We start from the raw sequence: 21,221 nt of genomic DNA, 5'->3' as shown, positions 1-21,221 counted from the left end.
TTGGGGAGTTTCCTATGAGCCTGAAAGTGAATTTGGTGGGGAAGGGTGGGGGGTGCATGGCTGAAGGTTTAATACCTGTACACCAGTTCTGGCGCTATTGGGCAGCTTGGGGAGTGCACAGGCATCTCCATGGTGTGGGGGTAATAGCGGGAGAAATATGGGTGGTGCACAGCTCATCTCTTTCCTCCATTCCCCCATGCCTCCCTGGTTTGGTGCCTGAGTTGTAGGTCCATCCTGTCCACCCTTTACGATGGTTCTGCCTTCCACTGCTCATTCTAGATAGTAACATAGTAAATGATGGTAGAAAAAGACAGAAATGGCCTGTCCACTTGGCTGAGCAAGGTTTTTGGGGTTGTAAATATTGGTCAGTGCAGGTTCCCCCCTTGCCTTCTGTTTAGGGTTGTAACTGCCACTCAGTGCAGGTTCCTCCCTTTCCTTCTGTTTAGGGTTGTAACTGCCACTCAGTGCAGGTTCCCCCCTTGCCTTCTGTTTGGGGTTGTAACTGCCACTCAGTGCAGGTTCCCCCCTTGCCTTCTGTTTAGGGTTGTAACTGCCACTCAGTGCAGGTTCCTCCCATGCCTTCTGTTTAGGGTTGTAACTGCCACTCAGTGCAGGTTCCCCCCTTGCCTTCTGTTTAGGGTTGTAACTGCCACTTAGTGCAGGTTCCCCCTTGCCTTTCTGGGAAGCACAATGCAATCAGATATAGATGTAGGGAAAGGGATAATGAAGGTCATGCAGATTGTAATAAATTATGCAAATCAGAACAGAGCCCAGCCTAAAAATCTACAAAAAGGAGGTTTATTTACTTTTTTTCTCCCTAGGATACACTGGGTCTCCATCGTCATGTTTTTTTGTTTGACCTGGCAGTTTCCTTCTCATTTGGGCTTCCAGCTCAATTGTAACTGTGTGGGAGAATGACGCCACAAACCTTTGTTCCCTACCACCCAGGAATTATTTCCCCTGTTACACAGCCCCTCCTAAATCTTACCCTGTCACTACATCGACAGTCCATGGGCAGGGGCTGTGCACCAGGGCTCCTTCCCAAACCTTAAAATCATGAGCCTAAACCCAGCCACTAGGTGTCACCCCTGCTTGATGACCATGTTTCCCTCCCCTCAGCACTGCCTCCACAGCATCCCCCAGCCCTGGCCAACTCGGGAAACAGAAGACCTGATCCAGGAATGAAACCCAGATTTTTCTGCATGGCAGTGACTTGCACTAAGCCACCACTCCACCCCAGCGTTATTTTTTATTTTTTTTTTTAGCACAGGAGTTTAATATTTTTATTCAGCAAAACTGGTGGATATTTTTCTGGCAAAAATGTTACTGATTCCCGAATTTGGATGAATTGAGCCTATACGGAGACCTTAAATACGATAAAACCACAGAAATACTGCTGGACTCTGGAGTTTTAAAAATAAATGGTGCAAAATCTCCAAAGCCTTACAAAACTGAGATCTCATACATTGAATCCCGTAATACCGAGAGCCATGAGTAAATATTTCCAATCCTAGAGTACTGAAAGTAAACCTGTAGTTTTGCTTTCACTGGGCTAACATAAAAAACTACAGAAACACTGCTTATTTGTTTTAAATGCTATAGGGATGCCATTATCAGCTGGCTAGGGGAGAGGCACTGGGAAGCAAAAGCTCATTACAGTAATGTGCTCCTCGCCCAGTTAGGATTCCCTTGTTGTTTAACAGATAATTGATGTCTCGGCATTGCTGTTTAGGCATTCAGTTTCCTAAATAATTTCTCTTCTCTCTTGTTCATGTCAGAAAGGATAAGCAAGAATCAACAAGAATCATAAGAATAATATTGTATCATGTTCCTGCTATTCTATTTGTGTCTTACTAAATGCAAATAACGGGCAACCAGTAAATCGAAGGCGATAACTTTTAGTGGGCTAAACCAATGCATTTCTTGGCTAGTTTTTGGGACCTACACTCCCTTCATCAGGTAAACACAAACTGAGCAGGTCTGAGCAAAGGATGGCCTTGCCCAAGCGTACAACTGAAGCACAGATTACCTTGCAATGGGAAGGGGTGATGGGGAAAAGATGATGGGTCAGGGCAATAAAAGTTTGAGAGAAGAGGCACTTTGGCTGGTACTGAGTTAAAAAATCCTAATCCTCTGTACCAGCCGTGGGGGAACATTTAAAAATCATGAAAAATGTTTTGAAATTCTCATTTCATCTTTTTTTTTTTTTTTTTTTTAATTTTGAGGGCCTCCCAACAGAAATTCATCTTACACGTGCAGTGGAGGGGGCAGCTCTGCTTCCATGCCCCTGGCTGGCCAGTCAAACAGACAGTCTGCCCAATCTACCTGCAACAGAGAAATGGAGACCGACAAACCAAGGCAGGTACTTTTCTAAATTAGGTTTTTATTTTCTCCTCTTTAAAGAAAGAATTCAGCTGCAGTACCGCTGGCTGCTTTTCAAACACATCTGCACTCACCTATCCAGCTACACGCTTTTGGTTAGGCTAAAAGGAGACCAGAGGTCCAATGAGTTCAACCTTCTTTTGATTGCCTTCCTGCCACATCTGTCTGGTTTACCCAGAAGAAGGTGAAATGACCCACTGAGAATAATTTAGCAGCACGGTGAAAAGAAAAAAAAAAATTAATTCCTGACTCCGCACATGGTGATTGCCAGTCCCTAGAAAAACAGCATTCACTACAATCTAATTATATCATCCATCCTTTTCATTTTATTTTTTTTGCCTCCCAAAAACTTATTGAGTTTCATGAGGAAGTTATTTAGTGTTAGGATTCACATGGCTCTAATTTCTTGTTTTCAAAATCAGTAACGCCCTTCCTCGGCTTTTTGTGCTAAGCGGTAATTCTAAATTACAATTATTTTGTGTATCTTCTTTGACAGCAGCTAACTGAACGGCCGACGCCATGCTTAAATGAGAGGAGCAATTAAAAAGAAAAGACCTCAAATTCCTTGCACCGAAATTCAGGAGTTATAAAGGAGGCAGTACCGTTCGTTATAATAAACGGCATCTTGATTTTTCCTCTTTTTCGCTTCTATTTTTTTGTCCTGTTTTCAAGCAGGAGGTTTCCTTTGCAGCTTGGCCAGAGCAGGTTAGAGTAAGCAAATAAGCAGTCTCTTTTTCGCCCAATACACTCATCCCAAATGTCCATCTGCTATAAGAATGAACACAAACTGTCCTCTGAGATGCAAAATCAAACTTTGATCTTGTATGTACATATATATATATGTATATATATATATACATATATATATATATCACCCCATATATATATATATATATATATATATACACACACACCCCAAGGCTCCCTCCATGGCTTTATGTCACATCGGTGTACTTGCTTAGAGAAGAGCACAGTTTTTTTTTCTGTAAAGTGTGGTTACTGCTGGGCCAGCTCACAGAAGAAGATGAACTGAAATCTATTACAAGCCCTGTTCAGGCCTTCACTCATATTGTGGCCTGGGCCGACCTCTCCAGTTCCACTGATCAGAATGAATGCACCCGTCCGGTGTCAGAGAAGCGTTTTCACTTCAGATAGCACAATATGGGGAAACAACTCATTAAAATGTCAACCTCTGGCATTCGGTAGCGGACCAAGGAGGGACAAACAGAAACAACAAAATCCTGCAAGTGATCAAAGTGGTAAGGCTCGGATATATGAGCCTTAGGGTGAACAGTGAAGAAGGGACTGATTGGAAAACCAGGGGGGCGGGGCCGATTCAGTAAAGTGTGCCCAGCCTAGTGCGCAGGTCTACACGCGGTTGGGACGCACATTTTAGATGCGCTAGGCCAGCACCCAATGCAATAATGAGATTAGCGCATCAAAACCAAGTGCCCAAACAATTGCGTAGCCGACAGCGCCCATCACATATAAATTCCATGTAGATGAGGCTATTGGCTATTACGCCCCCAATGCAGAAAATTGCCGGGCACCCAACGCCCACTTTTAAACGCGGCAAATTTAACTCTAGCCCTGGAGTGGGCATTAAGTCAATCCGCGAGTCAAGGGCTCATGAGAAATTAAAAAATAGAGTCCTCTGTGGTTCCTTCCACTTAGTATCATCGTGACACTTAAATGTGCAGCTCGCGGTGTTGAAAAAAATTGTATATTGGCTTGATTTAAAAAAAAAAAAAATTCTTCTGGATGCACAGTTTAGACGCCCATAGCAAGGGGCGTTTAGCTATGGGCGTTTTCAGCAACCTCAGCAAAACTTGCCAGAAGAAGTGGGATTAAAACTTTTGCACCTATTGAGTGCCTGTTTCAACTGTGGACACCAGATGCATTTGAGCGCTAGGGATGCAGAGGTGTACCTAAAATATTTGGCACCTCCCCCCCATGCTTCCTCCATTTCTCTCTGACACACACGCTCCCTCTGTGTCTCTCACACACTAATACACACACATGCAGACAAAAACTGAACTGGAAACCACAAGCTAGATTCTGTACGCAGTGCAGAAATGGAAAAGCAGAAAATCACTATTCCTCAAAACAATGCAATCAAGAAATGTAAATCAATCAGAATAATAAAACCATACTAAAAATATTCATTTCAAAACAGCTGATGAATAATATTCAATAAGAAGAAGCTCCTGTACACATTTTTATAAATTTCCTAAACATTGATAAAATATTTCAGAACAGCAAACATCAAATAACACCCAGTAATTAAAACTAATAAGGATTTTAAAAATCCCCCACTCTCCATACCTGTCACCCTGGGACTGTACACACACACACTCACAGAGACACAAAAAATATGCTGCTTCTGTTTCTCACACATATACACGCTTGGAGAGAGACAGAGGGAGCTTGAGTGTGTGTATGTGAAAGAAACAGACACCCGTTTCCTCTGTCTCTCTTTCTTACACATATATACAAACTCGATTTCTGTGTGTGCTCACACACGATTCCTGTCTCACCCACGTGCGCACGCACACACACACACACACACACACATGCGCTTCCTCTCTCTCATCCCCACCCCCGCACACAGGCACCCTCTCACACATACTCACCCGCAGGCACCCTCTCATACACAGATACACACACACACCCTCATACACACACACAGGCACACACAGGCATCCTCTCATACACACAAACACCCTCATACACACAAACACCCTCATGCACACACACACCTCAACACACCCCTTTCATACACTGGCACTTACTCTCACAGGGTCACTCTCTCTCTTCTTCGGCTGCTGGTTGCACAGCAGGGCCTCTTCTTCTGCCACTGGCTCCAGGAGCCGCCAGTGGCACCACTGGGTCTCTTCTTCTTCCACTGGCCTCTTCCACAGGACCTTGCTTTTGCTGGCGAGGGGTGGAAACCCCGCCAGCAGATCACTGCTCCGTGCCGCTGCCGCAGGACCTTCCTGCTGGCGGCAATAGCACCCCTTCCCCTGTTGACACCTGAGGTGGACCGCTGCCCCCTTACTACGCTTCTGTAGGGATGCACAACTCTCTCCTAGCGCATCCTTTTTTACACAGCCCCTCATTTAAATACTGCGTCGGGCGCCCAGGGGATGTAGCTGCGTGCATGTTAGGAAAATGCGCACTCAGTACGAGTGCCCATTTTCAATGTGCATGTTCTCCATCACGTAGTTAAACCTGTCTCAGATCACTGGTTGGCATTCTCTTCTAAGACTGAGTATTTATTTAAAACTGTACTTCTTAACATTGCAAATATTGTTACATTCATCCTTCTTGAGGAATTCTATGAAATGTCTTTTCAGTATTATATTTGCTTTTTTTTGTTTAACAATGAAATGCCATGACAAGGACTGTTTAAATAATTATTAATGAGCAGCTGTAAGTTACCAAACTCTCTATACTTGTTTGACTGGCTTCAGTATATGTGTGTCCATCCCTCTGTCAGGCAAGGCTGCTAGCTCTTTGCAAATCTGTGGATGTACCACTTGTTACACAATTTGACTATTTATGCAGAAACTGCTTATTTCTTTGACTCTTCTCTTTAACATTTTTATTTTAAAACCTTTTTTTTTTTTTGCATGAACAGTTGAATAGAAAAAAATAAAATGACTGAAAATGGTTTAAACTCACATGCATTTTTCTACAGATGTGTATTTATTATTCTTAGAGGATGCCCCAAGGCTGGTTTAGAGCAAACATTAACAGACTGAGCAAACAGATTAGTCATGATCACCTTAATGAGGTACCAAATTCTTTTCATGAAAGAATCAGTGATTGAGAATACTAGTGCTTTTAAATCCCTGTAAGGAAGTAAGATTAAAAATCAAATAATTTTGCATTTTTAAACACAAGTACTGAGCCTTTAGTATTGAATGATTGTAAGCATGTGAAGACAGTTTGCACTTCATGGGGATTTACATTTAAATAATATGTTAAGCAACTTACCCCTACTAACCACCAAAGCAGGAATTCCAATTAAAGGCAATGAATAACATTTATTTATATTGTATGCAACCAACAGCTGGAGTAACAGAATGTATTATATTTAATTAGAGGAAGCAACATTATTTTCCATTATGCAGTGATTATATAATATTTATAGGATAATAAATGGACATATTTTACACTGCATTCATGCTGCAGAATTTTACAGTTTGGGCCACAGAATTACATGTGCCATGCACCAAGGGTCTTGGTATGCGTATGTGAGCATGACAGTATATGAAACTAAAAGTGAACAAGTCTATGTGGCTATGTAAGAGTGTGTAGACATGTTTGTCTGTGTGCATATGTGCTGGCATGCATAGGGAGGGATGATTAGGGGAATTTGGTATGTCTTGTAAGAACATCTTCAATAAGCACAACTTTTCCGAATTTGGTATGTCTTGTAAGAACAATAAGCACAACTTTTCCAAGGCTCTTTTTGACTCTTTGAAGCCTAGACAGAGATCCGAGTTCTAATCCAGGCAGTAATTTACCAGTACTTGCCCTTGCTCAGATCCATATGAGCTGTCCAGTTTTTGCTTCAGGTGCAGCTCTTATGCCACAGATTCGATAATAATGCAGGTTTTTTAAGTTTCAACACAGTCATGAGTAAAATTCTCGCATCAGTAATGGTGATATCATTATAGTCTCCAAAATCATATGAGGAAACAGACATATTATGCAGTTAGATTTCCAGTGCCTCAACATGACCCACTGTGTGGCCAATTTATTTTTTTATTGTGTATTTAGTTCAAGTGCGTTACATTTAAGTACAGTAAATATTTTTTTAAATGTTGCTCAACCCAGCTACTATGGATATATCTGTTATTCCTTAGTTTTTGTAAAAATCCAGCTTTCATTTTGGATTTATCAGAGATGGCAATTTGTAGGTTCACGGTGTGTTATTGTTGGAGTTTATTGTTTGTTTTGTCCTGTGTCTTATGTATTGTAAGGTTGTATTTTGTATTTTATAGTAACACTATAATCCACAAAGCACAAGAATTTCAGTTTGGTGAAGGCAAAATCTGAAATGATGAGAATAATAAATGACTAATAATGATGCCCTAGGATGATCCATAATGGAGGATGTTGCAGATGCAAACAGATGTATGTGAATGCTGGTTTTCATAATGCTTGAGGGTGAGGTAGGCCACCAAGATTTGGGAGGAAAGGGGTAGGAGGGGCAGCAAAAGCCCCAGAAACCTCCGGGTGCCATCTACCCACATGGCACCAGAAGACAGAAGGGAATGGAGGCTGGGTGAAGTGAGTGGGGGAGCTGCGGAGAGAGGGCGCTGGCTGGGTGGGGAGTGAGAGAGAGAAAGTCCAGGGGCAGATGGGAGGGTTGTGGGGGGAGGGGAGAGAGAGAGAGAAAGAGGATTCTGGGCAGGTAGAGAGGTGAAGAGAGAAAGGATGCTGGGCACTGCAAAAAAAGATGTAAAAAGACTTGGATGACGCTGATGTAGTGAGCAGATAGTGAAGGGGAGAAAGTCTTCTGCCTTTCCCCCACCAAAATCAAGTAAACCATCTGCTCTGTGTCCTGGGTTACAGAGAATTAAATTTAAAGGCAGAAGAGGATATTAGTGACTGATTTTAGCAAGTCAGATTTGTGATTTTAGCAAACATAGCACCTGATTCGCTAACCGTCTGATTTTAAACGGAAAGCGCGTGCAGCCATAAATATGCATATCGGTGCGTAAGCAGAGATTTCCCGCTGTTTTATATCGTGCACACAAGTACGCGCTTATCACTTAAAATCCCCCCTCCCCCGCCGCACGCGCGCGTAATCTTAAGAGGCGGCGTGAGTAAATTTCCCGCGTGTATTTCCGCTAGGGCTTCAGCGGCTCATGCGAGCGTATGCAGGCGGATTTTCAAACATGCCCGCACGAGGGAAAAACCGGTTTTTCAAATTAAGTCCGCCGGTTTGTCAGGTTGACACCGAGGTCTTCAAGACCCCCTCTGGTTCTTCATCCTGTAAGGCCCCCCCCCCCCACTTGATCCCGAACCTTCACGCTGTGCTGAAAGCCCTAAAACTGGAGATCTGCAGCCTTGCTCATCAGGACCAGCAGTAAAGTTACGCGGATGACACTCGGACGTGCGCCGCGGTCAGCTTTTTTTAAAATTTGAAGTTACGAGCGTAAGTCTTGGCCCCAGAACGCCCACGCCCCGCCCCTTTTCTGCCCCCTTGTTCTTGATGCGTGCGTGAGCACGTACGCGTCTACTTCGTGACTTCTTAAAATTCGCATCGCTTTGCGCGTGGCCCACATATGCGCGCATGAGGCCATTTTTGCGCGAGCAACGCTTTTTAAAATCTACCTCTAAGGGGTTTTCCCGTAGACACAAAATGGGAGAAGAGCCTTAATGAGTCTGGCCCATAGTGATATGATGTATTCTCAAAAGATATCATCTGACCATAAGAAGGAATGTATGCTACCCATTCCCTCTAGGATCAAATTTAAAATGTTAATTCTTGTTTTCAAATGTGCCTGCCATATAGCCCCAGCATAGAGATGTTGCATTCATTTTGTGCAAATGTGCAAAATGGGACGACTGAGGCCATCTTCAGCTCATGCCTCTCATGAAAATACCTGAAAATGGTGGGGGGGTATTTTCATTTTATATTAAAAGTAATTAAAAAAAAAAATCTGAGGCCTCCCTGAGGCCATCCAATCTCCCTCCTGCCCCATAAGACCATCCCTGGAGCTTGACCATCCCAGACTGCTCCGATCCCCCCTCCTGCTCCTATCCTGCATGCTGGGAGAGTTAAAAATGGCACCAGCACCAAAATGATGAAAGCCAGGAATGAGTGACTTTGCTCCTGCCCTTTCCTTCATTTTCACCTGAACCTGCTGTTAGGTGGTGGCCAGCCCTGGAACATGGTTCTGGGACACAGCCCAGGGGGGTCATGGCTGGGCATTGCTCTGCCCAGCCGAACAGGGCTGGGCCCCAGGATTTGCTTGAAGGGGGTGGGAGGGGAGTCAGTGGGGGGTCCAGCTCAGTCCCAGCTGGGCTGGACCCTATGGATGTCTTGAGCTATAGAAGGTGTGTTGGAGGAAGGCCCAGTTTTTTGGGTTTTTTTTTAATTATTATTATTTTTTATTTTGGTGGAGATTTGGAATTTAAATGAGGGTTTTTTCAGTTCAGGAAAGGAATTGAACAGACCCCCCCCCCCCCGAAAAATGACTCCCCCCCCCCAATACAAATAAATGAATCAAAAATGTTTAAGCAGCAAATCCCTACCCCATCCTGTCTGGTTGATAAGTTACACTTTTATAAATTGGTCCATCAGCTGCTATCTCCCCAGGAAGCACCATTGTGTGTTCCATCTTTATCGGTGCTAGGTTAGGGAGAACTAGAGACTGGGCTTTAATTATTATTTCCACCCCCACTGGTGGAACTTGTTTCCAGGGGAGATTTGGATTTGTCAATATTTAACCGATCCTAGAAAAGGATTAAATACTTGGCTCTTTAAAGAAGTTTTTGGGGCTTGATTGGAGTTTTATTGGGCTTTAATTTTATTTTGATTGTGAGTGAAAGTAACAAGTGTTTCCAGATTTCATATATATATATATATATATATATATATATATAAAAAATATATATACATTAGCTTGGGAGCAATTTTTTGTTATTAGTGTGATATATAAATGTAGAAATAAAATACATCTACAGAGTTGGGCTGAAAATGGGCACATTTTGCTGGTGATTTGGGTTTTACGAACTTGACTGGCCACTGCCTTGGGCGCCAGAAAATGCAGGAGACCGAAACTGACAATGCTGGAGGCCACAGAAAAAAACAGAGAGGTGTTAAAACATGAAGCGGGTGGGGGGGACAAAATGTACAGGGCAGTTCAGCCGACTTCACAGTATGTGGGATGCTGCGCTGGATACCAGCAGCATTGAGGCGACCATACTGCTCTGTGTCAGAAAAGCCAGCCAGCCCGGTCTGGTTAAGCAGAACTACCACCACCGTGCCTGAGGTGGAGGAAAACCAGCCTGTTTCGCTTTTGACATGGGCTCTGATCCACTAAACTCCCTCCCTACACCATCGACCGAGAAGACTCCCTCAAACAACATTTACAATGCAGGAGAGGGAAACGCTGATCGGTACAGCAAAATGCCGGTACTGACAGCTGCAGACGACTCCAGAAACGCGCTGCCCCCAACGGGAGCTGCAAACCGCAGAAAGCCTGGAAAAAAAAAAAACACGAGGAAGACGCCAGGAAAATGAAAGCGTGCGGGCGCTGAAAATGCCCCAGCCCTGCAGTTTACTTTTCAAACCGGCATCGGCAAGCCTGCCTTTTGCGGGCTCACAGTACTGCGTGATGGGAGCGGATGTCTGAGGAGCTGTCGTGCCTTCCTCTGGGGAAGGGCGACTGGCTCTGCTTCGCAGGGAGATCAGGGCTCCTGCACGCCTTGGCCCTGCCAGATTCCCCAGTGCGGTCCTACACGTCGCATCTAAGTATTATTGACTTTAAAAGATCAATTAAGAAGAAGGACGGGGGGGGGGGGGGCAGTGGAATCTGACTTGCAGCGTGAAAGGTACCCCCTTGTGTGGCGGAGAACCTACTGCAGTCACGGGTCGGAAGCGGGTCCTGGCTAGCGGTGCATTTTTTAGAAAGAAGAGCGAGTGAGCGCCTGTTTGGCTTTCTCTGTAACACCCCGATAGCAGGGGACCCTTCCTAAGCCCCGGGATCAGTCGGCAGTGCTATTTAATAAGAAGGGCTCCCAGAAGAGCTGCTGCTGCCCGGAGGAAAGGGATGGAGGTTATCTTCAGCTACCGGGCACATGACAAGGCGCAGCAGACGCACGGACGAGCCACAGAATGTGCAATGAGCACCAAGGCTAGTCAGAAGGATTTCAGTGACGGGCAGCCGGCCATAGTGTGTGCCACTATGCCCAAACGACAGCCTGCTGGAAGCCACCTTCCCTGCTTGGCACAACCGCCCCCCCCATCCGATCATTTCATTTGCAAATAAATGCAAAACCGAGCGTGGAGGAGAAAATAGTTCAGCAGTTCTTTATACCGCCACATAGTCACTGTTTTGTTTTTGGGTTTTTTTGTAGGCAAATCAGCGGCTCCATCGCCGCAGCTTAAGGGGGGGGGGGGGGGAGGAGAGGAAAAAAAATGCAGAGTGTGAAGAATGCCACCTAGCTCTGGCTCCCACCGGAATCCCATGCAGGGGAGCAGCTGTCACTCCTTACCTCCACGCAGCATCCACTCCGCTCCTCTCTCCTTGGCTGGGCTCTGCCGACCGCCTCGGGTTACTGCTTCCTAGCACGCCCTCCGGCTCGCACGTCCACCATCCCTTTCTCGCAGCTCTTCAGGGTCCCCGGATCCTGCCCATTCCCCTCCCCACCCCCCTGCAATATCAGTCCATCAGAGACCAATACTAGAAATGCCAAGCCGCCCCCAGCATCCTCCTCAGCAGCCACGGCATCGCGCGCTCCCCAGCGAGCGCCTGCACTGCTCAGCCTCCCCTCCTCCCTTTACGCACAGCCGCCCCCCACCCCACCGCCGCTGCTCTTTCTTTCCAGCGCCGAGCTTTAATTCTGGGGTTTGGGCTCCTTGCTCAATCACGCTCACGTTTCTCAAGTCGGGCGCTGAGCGAGGCAGGGAGAGCCACCGGCTGGGGGAGGAGGAAGCAGGGGGTGGCCACTGCCTCCTTCCATCGATCTCTTTCCTTTCTGATCGGGGGGGGGGGGGGGGGCGCTCCTCCTCCTTCTCTATTGCTAACAGTGAAGCAGGGTTTCTTAGTAGTCGGTCCCTCCCGATTTCTTTACCGGAGGGGGTGTAATAGGATCCCCCTCCCCTTTTCTCTCTCTGGCTTTCTCCCCACCTGTCCTACTAGTCCTCCGCTCCCTTATACCTCCGTCTGTCCTCCTCCTCCTCCTCCTTCTTCTCCTCCAGCGCTCCGATGGGGGCGGGGGGCGAATTTGCCGTTGCAGACAGCTCCGCAGCTAACAAGTGGCAGCTCTGACTCCTCTGCTGCCCATTGCAAAAGGAGCTTTCTCAATCCTTCCTTTGCCTGTGTCTTCTGTTCACAGTGATCTCTAGCCTATAGTATTTAGCAGCACGGGCCCTGGGGCGTATTTTGTCCTCTGCTCGCGTCTTTTTTTCTGTATTTAAACAGCAATGGCCCCCCCTAGGAGGTTTCTTCGGCCCATAGGCACATGATGATGCAACCTTGTTTCACATCTCCAGTAAGTAAGGCTCAGCTTTCCTTCCATCTCAGGCGCTTCAGAGGATGGGTGGGGGGGGGGGGGGGGAGAGGAGCCTGGGGGTGCAGATGAGCTGACAGGGCCCGATTAAGACATAGGCAACATAGTCACATGACTAGGGCACCAAATTCTGAAGGTGCCCCCAAACTGAAGACTCCCTGCTCTCTGAGGGGCACCCCAGGGGCACCTCTCGCTCTCTTTTTTTTTTTTTTTACCTAGGAGTTTCCTGGTGCTCCTCTAGCACTCCAGATCAATCAGAATCAGGACTGGGATTCTGGCACCAAGCACTTCCATTCTCAACCACCTGAAGATTTTTTTTCCTTTATTTTATATTCCTGCTACCCCTTTCCCCATGCAGTTAGCGTAGTCATTGCAGCAACAGTCGTGGGTCAGGGGCCATGCATTAGGGCTCTTCCCAGAAATCTGCAGTCATGGGCCCTTGCTTCCAGCTACTCGATGTAATGTTTGAGAGATGTCCACCATTCCCTCCCTCCCTCCCTCCCAGGAGACTGCAAATGCTTCCTCTGCAGCATCCCCAGAGCCAGGGAACAGAAGACCAGACTCAGGGATTGACCCAGAGACCTTCCTCATGGCTCTGCATAGCACTGCCACTAAGCCAGTGGGCTGGACTGAGTGTTGCCATCTCACATCTACTCTGGATTGACAGGTGGGCTGGAAAGGACCCTTCTCTACTAACAGGCATAGATATTATATACACAGGACAAGGAAAGGGTTCACTCACTGAAGTTTTTTGCCAGTGTTTTCCCCATTGAAAATAGTGCGATGTTTGTGTTGCTAAACAGAAAACAATTTTTGTACTAGGCACAGTTTTAATAAATGACCCCTCTTGTATTGTTAAGGTTGGAACTGAGTTCTGTTCCTTTCTGTTACTTAAAAGAAAATTGCATACAAGGTTTAAACTATAAAAAAGCAAGGTTACTTTCCCAATTTCCCCCTCTTCTCTCTGTTTCCCCCTTCTTTCCCTTGTCTCGCCTCCGCCATCCAGCCTCTCTTCTTTGCTCTCATTCATCTCCCTTCCCCAGCCCCCATCTATTTCTCCTCCTCCAGTTTTTCTTCACACAGTCCAATCTCTCTTCCTCTTCATCCTCCCATCTCTCTTCCACAGCCCAGTCTGTCTCTTATCCTCTTCCTCCCTTTCCCCATCTCTCGACTCCATATCTCATCTCTCTCTCTCTTCCTCGGCCCGGCTTGGTCTTCCTCCTCCTTCTCTCTCTCTCTCCGATTTCCATCTTCTCTTTCCTCCAGTCCAGGCTGGCTCTTCTTCTTCCTCGTTCTCACCTTCTTGCCCTAGGATGGAAGAAAATTTCTTAACAGCACTGAATCTCGTCTCCCAGCTGGCTCAGTTAATTAAGTTGTAGCCATGCAGTGAAGGCTTTCTCTTGCACTGTTCCCATATTGCTGACAATTGGGCAAAAGTGCTGGCACGGAGGATGGGCATGTACAGTCCCATTCCAGACTCTGGTTGTGCACTTGGGTGTTCTGTGCATGTTTTCCAACGTGCACCCTGCAGGCACTAACATTAAAACTGTATCAGTTATGCATAGCACAGTCAGCCTTTTGTGCATCCTTTAAAGTGCGTCCCTGCTGATCAGTGGAATCCACCACATCTGGAACGGATAAGAATGAACACACCTGGAATGGAATCGGATTGGTTTGTACAATGTGTTTAATGTTAGCATCATTTGTGATATTGTTGCTAATCAGATTCAGTAAACTTAAAGATTTACAAGTGTCCAGCTGAAAAGATTTTAGAAAGTGATGGCTTACTATCAATTACAAATTTCTCAAGTACCTTGTCCATTGCAGACTTAGGCAATCAAAGCCCTACTGCAGAGAGTACGGCATTTTTGGTAGAATACTGCCCTGGTTTTTGACATTGTCCTCTGCAATCCAGCGAACCTGGTCTTTCCAGGGGTGGTGCAAGGATATTAGGAAAGAGGTGTCTTCAGCCTTGTGCGCCTCCCCTCCCCCCCACCCCAATTAACTTTCAGGCCCAGAGACCACCCCCACCCTGAGATGTTGATAATTCAACTCAACAATCATGATGATCCTGCCCTATGCCTCCCGGAAGAATCCTGTAATTTTCAAAAAACATTTATATCTGGGTAAATAATAGTGATTAATCAGGATAAAAGGCCTTTTTGAAACTTGCCCAACCTAGATGCACCTAAAAGTAAGTGTGCTGTTCCGCAAAATTATTTGTTTATATATTTATTCTTCTTGATATTGTACATTTCCATATACATCTACGTGGGTCCCATTCATTTGGAATACCACAAATACAATAAGCAACCCGTCCTCCCCCCAAACTCCTCTACCCCCCCCATCTTAACATAAACTTAACAACCAGAACCCCCACCATCAAATAGTTCCAGTCACTAACAACTCGTAACGAGAAGGAGAAGTGAAGGCACAAGGAAGCAACCATGCCTTCACCTGTTTTCTAAGCTTCAGGTAATTAGTCTCTTCGTGAAATTCAGCCAGGAGCTCATTCCAAATTCCTGGGGCACAACAGCTCAATGCCGTCTTGCACAATCACCGAAAGCCTAGCCAAATTTGTTGAGGGCATAGACAACAGCAACTGGGAAGACGCTCTCAAAGTGCGGGGGAGGGGGGGAGGGCTTACGCCAGTTTAAGGTATTCTGCAAGTGTTGTGGCCCAAATCCATGCAAGCATTTGTAACCTAGTGCCAAAATCCTAAATTTTAGCCTATACCGGATCAGCAATCAATGCAGTTCTTCCAAAACCACTGTGTTATATGCTCCCATCATTTCCTACCACACCGTACGTACCTTTAAGCATATAGCGAAGAGGCATTGCTGGGAGCAGGATTCAGTTGCGGGAGGCAATAATGTACATGGTTTTGCATTTTCAAAACTATCTGTGTTATTTTGAAGGGAAAAAGTACCCACGGAAGCATCAAATCTCTGCAGGTGCAAATTTTTTATGGGCATTTTTTCCTGGAGCAATTTTTCAAAGGGAAAGTATATTTATACTTTCTTTGAAAATTGGTGCAAAGCCCACAGATAAAAGTACCCATGGACTTTATACAAAAAGCAAACTTTTTTGAAAATTGCCCTCCTTACTTTTAAATATTGCACTTTATATGTATACAAAATACTTATTAGTTTTAGATATCATGTCACAGTGTCTGATGAATATGCCATCTGTGATTTTCAGGATTAGACTGCAAAAATAAGAAATATATTAATTTGTAAACTAAAAGAAATCCATGCTACGTTGGCTGAAGGTAGGCTCTGTAATGGTTGGTTGGGCTGAGGTAGGATGTTTCATCTTATTACCAGAATGAAATCTTGTCCAACGAATCTGATCAAGTTCTTCGACTGGGCGGCCAGAGAGCTGGATCAGGGGAATGTTTTACATGTAGTGTACTTGGATTTCAGTAAGGCCTTTGATTCGGAACTGTGAAAGAGACTTATAAATAAACCGTATGCTCTTGGTATGGAAGCTAGAGTGACTGGGTTAGAAACTGCCTAAGTGGCAGGCATCAGAGGGAACTGGTAAATGGAGTTTAGTCTGAGGAGCGGGTCGTTTACTAGCGGTGTGCCTCATGGATTTGTCCCTGGACCTGTTCTTTTCAACATTTTTGTGAGCGACATAGCTGAAAGATTGCAGGGAAAGGTTTGTCATTTTGCAGATGATGCCAAAATCAGCAACAGGGTGGACAAGCCAGGAAGTTGTAGAAAACATGAGGAGGGATCTAGCAAAGCTTGAGGAATGGTCTAGGGTCTGGCAGCTAAGATTTACTGCTAAAAAAAAGCAGAGTAATGCATTTAGGGTGAAGACACCCAAGGAGAGGTACAGTGCTGGAGTGGGAATTCTTCTAAGCATGAAGGAAAAGCTGAATCTGGAGGGGATTGTGTCTGATGAACTTTAAGATGGCCAAACAGGTGGATAAAGCGACAACAAAAGCCAGAAAGATGCTTGACTGTATAGGGAGAGAAATAGTTGGCAGAAAAAGGGAGGTGATATTGTCCCTGTGAGGATCCTGGCTACAGTGTGGCTTTCCCAGGGGCTGATTGCAGGAAAATATCAGCCCCAGGGGATTTTTTTCAAAACCGGTCCATGGGGGTATCTGACTTCCTCATCTCAAAACAGGCCACAGACATCTAATAGTTTTAAAGTGTCATATACATTTGTTCCAATATTTTCCTAATACCACTAAAATATTTTAGAACAGCAGACACATGAAGTGACAACAAATTTAAAATAGGATTAAAAAATCTCCAGCTCTCCATTCCATAAAATAAAGAAATACCAGGATCTTTTGATTTCCACTCACCCAGAGATTGTTGTGGATTTGGGGGAAGGGGAGCCACCCAATCTTTATCCTCTCTCTCTGTCCCTCTCACACGTGCACGCAGGCTCTCTCTCTCACACATACATGCAGGCTCTTTCTTTCCTACTCGCAGACATGCAGATGCTCTCTCTCATACGCACATACCTTAGGCCTCCTCCTTTCAGCTGGGCTTTGGCCACGCTGGTGCTGCTCCTTATTTACTGCCGGGGGGCAGGTGGGAGGAGGTCAGTGCTTCTGGTGGCCTTGCAACCGCCAGATGTGTCATTCTTCCAGCCCTGTAGGCCTTTCTCTTTGGGCCACAGCAGGCAATGAGTAGAGCTCTGTCAGGGCCCTGACGAGCCCTTCGTCCAGTCGTGGCCGGTTGAGCTCCGTTGCGGGCTCGTCGAGCCCTTCATCCAGTCATGCTGGGTTGAGCTCCATTGCATCCCTGCCGAGCCTTTCAGCTGCAGTGAGTTGCGCTCCTCAGCAGCTCCTCTCAGCGGACCACACGACCAGTACAACTGGTTCACCGGGGGATGCCTGATCACCTGTTAGGCCAATCCACCCCTGGGCCCTCCTGCCAGCAGAGGCCCTCAGTGAGCTATGTTCCATGCTGCCTCAGTCCTCCAAGCTTCTATGGCTTGGAGGATCTGCTGGCAGCCATGTTGGCAATAAATCATCACTGCCACACCCATTTAAGCCTGCCTTGCCCTAAGCATTCTGCCTCAGCTTAGGACCCTCTTCTTGTTATGGTTGCCTTGGTCTTTGATCTTGCCTTGTTCTACATCCTGCTTAGGCCCCAGTATAGTGGCCTTTTCTAGTCCTATCTGTTTGTTTGTTCTTGTTGTAGTTTTAATCTTCTGTTTGTTTCTTGAACTGGCCCCAATATCATGGCCTTTTGTTTGTCTTGGTTTGTTCTAGTATTTTCTTTGTTCCTGCTTTGTTGGTGCACTCCCTTGTCTTGTGTTTGTGTGGGCACCTCTTTGTTCTTGTCTATTCTATTTTGTAGCCTTGCTCTGCCTTTGTGGGTGCCACTGCCATGTTTCTGTGCACCACCAGCCAAACCCTGCTGACCACTAGAACCCAAAGTCTCAACCCACATAGGAGGTGGCCGGTACAAGTGAAGATGCTGTACTTGGCCAGTCTTGTCCTGCTCCTGCCAGTCTTGTTCTCGAGTTTAGCCTGCTCCTGCCCTGGGGGTTATGCTATAACTGGCCAGCTTGGCCTGACACATAATATACACATTCTGGAATTCCCTCAGTAAAAATCAACACAAACCTTCCATTTCCAGGCACTTTAGAAATAACACAAAGCCCAATTTTTAAAAAATGCTTTCCAAGCTACATATCATTCCGATCTGTATAGCTCACCATATCAAACTAGCACTAACTATTAGAACTCAAACAGCAAAAATTCTACCTATGAAAGGGAAGACTGCAAATATTACACTGAGCCGTAAAACACCAATACATTTCCTGAAGGGAAACAAAATAAGTCAAACTGCTACAGGTCCCTACATAGAAACTAAACACTAGTGAAATATCTCACCTCTGTGAGAACACAGATGTTAACAAAAACTGGAAACCACAAGATGTCAGACTCTGCATCAGTACAACTGTGGAAAAAGAGAATCAGTCACTTTCTCCTGTACTATGCAACATATAGAGACATCAGTAAGCACATTTCCCAAAACTGACATTCCAATCACTAAACTTAACATGCTTTCTACCTTTATTAACTTGGCATTTTATTTTTTCTAATCATGCTGGTTCTGATCTTTTTTTCTGCTCTCAGTGCCTTTCTCTTCTCCCTTTACCTTTTCCAGGTTTAATGGGACACAGCCAGCATGGATTAACAAACATGAGGTGAGCCAGTAAATATAGCGTGTTTGGATTTTCAGAAGGCATTTCACAAAGTACCCCATGAGAGGCTTCTAAGAAAATTAAAAAATCATGGGTTAGGAGGCGATGTCCTTTTGTGGATTACAAAGTGGTTAAAAGACAGGAAACAAAGAGTAGGATTGAATGGTAAGTTTTCTTAATGGAGAGATGTAAACAGTGGAGTGCCTCAGGGATCTGTACTTGGACCGGTGATTTTTAATATATTCATAAATGATCTGGCAAAGGGAACAATGAGTGAGATGATCAATTTTGCAGATGACATAAAATTATTCAGAGTAGTTAAATCACAAGCGGATGGTGATAACTTGCAGGAGGACCTTGCAAGAGTCCAAATGGCAGTTGAAATTTAATGTGGACAAGTGCAAGGTGATGCATTTTGGGAAAAATAATCCATGCTGTAGTTACACGATGTTAGGATTCATGTTAGAAGCTACCACCCAGGAAAACGATCCAAGTGTCATAGTGGATAATAATTTAAAATTATTGGCTCAGTGTGCTGTGGCAGTCAAAAAAGCAAACAGAATGTTAGGCATTATTAGGAAGGAAAGGTGAATAAAACAGATAACATCATAATGCCTCTGTATGGCTCTTTGATGAGACCACACCTCAAGTACTCTGTTCAATTCTGGTTACTGCATCTCAAAAAAGATATAGTTGCAATGAAGAAGATACAGAGAAGGGCGACCAAAATGATAAAGGAGATGGAATGGTTTTCCTATGAGGAAAGGCTAAAGAGGTTAGGGCTGTTAAGCTTGGAGAAAAAGGCAGCTGAGGGGGGATATGATGGAAGTTTGAAAAATCATGAGAGGACTAGAACAGGCAAATGTGAATCAATTGTTTATTAGAAGGACTCCATGAAGCTAGCAAGTAGCACATTTAAAACAAATTATTTTTCACTCAATGCACAATTAAGCTCTGGAATTCATTGGCAGAGGATGTAGTTAGGGCATTTAGCTTAGCTAGGTTTAAAAATTAGACAAGTTCTGGAGGAGAATTACATAAACTGCTGAAATCCCCCCTTCACCAGAGATGGAAGGTATGAGATTCTACCATTTAAGAGAACTGCGACAGGAAAAAAAAAGGAAGACAATGCAACTCTGTAACTTGTGCTGCCAGCCCAAGAAATTGAAAAGAATGCAGACCCCTTACTGAGAAGGTACTTAAATGATAATTGAATAGATTAGTCAGAGATTCAGTTAGGGGATTTACATGTCACAACCCCCTGGATGTCTGCTGGCAATTTTGCAGTGAAATATCACTAGAAATCAAAGGATTCAAACTCCTAAATTATAGAACTATGACTGGGAAAGGGATTTATGAGAGAAATATACTGGAAAACAGTCCCAGGAAGCAAACAGATTCTCACCCTGACCAGCAAGGGTATTCAGGCACTTGGGTACCCAGTTCCCAGACAACAGAAGGGGAGGGCCAGGTAGGAAGGAGGGGCATGCACATGGTCTCTTTCTGTGTCTTGGCCTTTTAGAAAAGGTGACACATACAAGGTCAGACAACAGAGAAAGCAAAACCTGGCCTTATGGCTGAGAGAAGGTGACTTATCCAGGCTGGGTAACAGTGAATGACTGGCCGTGAGCTTAGCAGAGCTAAAATCTTTGAAAGCTGAGACTGTGGATGGCCTGAATCACTGAACGTTAAACAGCCATGAGCCTAGTTGAGCTGTAAAACCCTAGCCAGGTTCTCCTACCAAGAGAGGAGAACTGAAGGACAACGGCAGATCTGGTGATCAAGCAATCCCCCTTGAGCAAGGGGACCCCAGCAGCAGATCGAGGTAGAGCAGTCCCCCCCTTGAGCAAAGGGATCCCAGCGGCAGATCTGGAGGTGGAGCGGTCCCCCTTGAGCAAGGAGTCCCCAGCAGCAGGCCCAGAGGTACAGTTGGTTCCCCTAGGAGTGCATGGACCCCAGTGACCCACCCGGAGATACAGTTGGGTCCCCCAGGAGGGTATGGACTCCAGTGGCAGACCAGGAGGTGGAGTCGGATCCCCCAAGAAGGCATGGACACTGTGGCAGCTCAGGAGGTGTTGGGTCCCCCAGGAGGGTATGGACTCCAGTGGCAGACCAGGAGGTGGAGTTGGCTCCCCCAGGAGGGCATGGAGCCCAGTGGCAGTCCAGGAGGCAGAATTGGGTCCCCCAGGAGGGCTTGGACTCCAGTGTTGGCACAGACCTCGCAGCAGAGCAAAAGGAGATGGTTGAGATACAACGCCCCCCCCCCCCCCCCCCCGGCAAACACTGCCCACCAGCCCAGTTGCATCTTTTCATATTGGTGAAATGGGAAAAAAGGGGGAGGATAATAATACTTGCTTAAGCAAGAACATAAGAGGTCCCTTCTATCCATATGGTGGTAT

The 21,221-nt window shown here is 45.6% G+C and overlaps 1 protein-coding gene across 4 annotated transcripts in view; it reads right to left on the bottom strand.

Annotated features, from left to right (window-relative positions):
* LOC115094425 (diacylglycerol kinase delta-like) overlaps positions 1 to 11,731 on the bottom strand; it is a 305,506-nt gene extending 293,775 nt beyond the window's left edge. For all 4 annotated transcript variants that reach the window (XM_029607468.1, XM_029607470.1, XM_029607467.1 and 1 more), the window contains exon 1: positions 11,623 to 11,731. The gene's annotated coding sequence lies outside the window, so the exon portion shown is untranslated. The remainder of the gene's footprint in view (positions 1 to 11,622) is intronic.
* Between the last annotated feature and the right edge of the window lie 9,490 nt (positions 11,732 to 21,221).

Source organism: Rhinatrema bivittatum, chromosome 6 (genome assembly GCF_901001135.1).
Source record: "Rhinatrema bivittatum chromosome 6, aRhiBiv1.1, whole genome shotgun sequence".
NCBI classification, from domain to species: Eukaryota; Metazoa; Chordata; class Amphibia; order Gymnophiona; family Rhinatrematidae; genus Rhinatrema; species Rhinatrema bivittatum.
This window is presented reverse-complemented; position numbering and strand designations above follow the sequence as displayed.